The sequence below is a fragment of the Alosa pseudoharengus genome, unplaced genomic scaffold, assembly GCF_046254945.1.
Source record: "Alosa pseudoharengus isolate Yale_2024_CS ecotype anadromous, Long Island Sound unplaced genomic scaffold, YU_APseudo_1.1 YU_APseudo_1.1_scf_8, whole genome shotgun sequence".
NCBI lineage: Eukaryota > Metazoa > Chordata > Actinopteri > Clupeiformes > Clupeidae > Alosa > Alosa pseudoharengus.
The window spans coordinates 4,016,448-4,018,633 of NW_027468870.1; the positions used below are offsets into that span (position 1 = coordinate 4,016,448).

Below are 2,186 nucleotides of genomic sequence, written 5' to 3' on the forward strand. Positions count from 1 at the left end.
TGTCCTTGTGCAGGCGGTGAAGAGGAGTAAAAATAGAGGACAGTGAAAAGGGCTAGAAGGTTCATGAGGAGGACTGAAGGTTCTCCTTCCTCGTCCTCCCTCCCCTTTCTCTCTCTCTCCCTCTCCCCTCCCACACACCCAATATCACAGATGAACATCCTTTCATCTATCTCCTTTCACACATCTCTGTTTTCTCATTCATATACCCCCTCACACTCACACACACACACACACACACACACAAACTCATTCATCAGGATCCTCTGAGTCATTTCTGTCTCATCATCCTTCAGCCACTCTTCTCTCCCTCGCTTCTGCATACTCCTCCTCTCTAACACACACACACACACACACACACACACACACACACACACACACACACACACACACACACAGGTGCACACAAACATTCTAAGAAAGCCACCCACACACACTTTTAACAAGATGGAAATGCAAATATCTCTCAATTTAGCCTGGAGTGTTTCTTAATTGACCTGTACCACACACTTGGGCACAATGCCTGGGCCTTCAAAAGGAGGATTCGAGACTAGCATCTACACCAACACCTGTAGCCTAGCAACACCTGTAGCCAGCTCCTTCAAAAGGAGGACTCGAGACTAGCATCTACACCAACACCTGTAGCTTCCACCTCAGCCCACTGATCTACTAGCCACTCTTGGTCTCTACAGCTGCTGATGTTGTAACAGTATATAAGTATATACAAGTATATAATATAAAAAACAACAGCCGATGGGGCATGAAAAATTCAACTCAAAGACAACAGCTGTAGATAGGCAAGCTGACAGAGGCAAGGCCACAGAACAGTGCAGCAGAGCTAAAATTACTGTAACAAACAAAAAATCAGAAATTGATGTAATAGCCCTCATGCTGTGCCAGAAGATGCTGCCACCTAGTGGTAGATTCGTAGAGTGGCACGCCTCCACAGTTTCAAAATGCTCATAATCACGATCCTGGGGTGTGTGGGTGGGTGTGGACTGAGAGTGCAAATGTGTGTGTGTGTGTGTGTGTGTGTGTAAAGTCTTAACTTGTCTATTCTGAAATAGCAACCATTTTAAAGCCAGATTTCATGTCCATTGAAGCCTGCTTTACATTGGATTAGTTAACACATTCCGAAATCGGGATAAATCACCCTTGCTATTTTTTTGGAGATCACCCAGGTCACGCACAATGCAGTTTTCCTCAGTCGCTTTGGTGCTTTTCTCACATCACTATTACAGTAATATTTGCACAGCAGTTAGTGCATTTCTCAAAACAATTAGTGCAAACTGCAAAACCTAGTGGATAACCTGCAAAAGCACGTCACTTGCTCAAAATATAGTCCGTTCCTCAAAAGCAAGTAATGCCAGTGAAACTGCCAGTGTCATCAAAATTAGAAGTCTTGACACCATCGTTTATGAACAAGTCAAATGGCTTTGTCATGTTTTCATTACGACAGTTTATGCTCTCAGTGTTTTCCCATGCAAAAAAAGGTCAGAACTCGGTGACACTACCTGAAAATGCTCAAGACAGCACTATACAGTAGGCTACTTGTACAGCCATTTGAAAACTACAGTAAAGTTACAAATTGCTGTTAGGGGAGTAATTGAGTACAAGACACTGAATATATACGTTTCACAATTTTACCGTATGCTCTTTGCAATTCTACAGCATTGTGACAGAATTTGGTAACTAGTTCACCAATTTTGTATGTAATGACTCAAGCAATGAAATGAAGACTATTCGTTTTATTGGGAACGACTATTCAGCATCCTATAAGTAGCCTATAGTTCATTTTGACTGACATGACAAAGCAACTGATACATGTTCAAAAGCATTTGCAATTTGTTCAGAGGAAGGAGAAATTGCTATTATGATGTGCACAAATGACTAAATGTTGTGGAGGTTGAACTAATAGTAAAAGCACCAAAGCGACTGAGAAAAATTGTAGTGAAATAAAACGCTGTAAGCAGGCTACTACCTTATCGATACAGCAGATGGCAGCACAGATTGCACAGACACAACAAGAAGAAGAAGAAGACCCGGAAGTAATAACAACGGAAATTGTTCTTTTTATTGGATAGTTTTTAGCCTTAAACTGCTGTAACTAAATATATGTCTTTCCAGTTGAGACCCACATATCGTAGTGTTATCTAATATTAGGCGTTCAGAAGAAAATTATGTGCCGT

General features: G+C 41.5%; 1 protein-coding gene across 1 annotated transcript in view; it reads left to right on the top strand.

Annotated features, from left to right (window-relative positions):
* Positions 1 to 2,041: 2,041 nt before the first annotated feature.
* nfrkb (nuclear factor related to kappaB binding protein) overlaps positions 2,042 to 2,186 on the top strand; it is a 24,481-nt gene continuing 24,336 nt past the window's right edge. Inside the window, exon 1 of the mRNA XM_076274278.1 lies at positions 2,042 to 2,186. This exon is cut by the window's right edge and continues 45 nt beyond it. The gene's annotated coding sequence lies outside the window, so the exon portion shown is untranslated.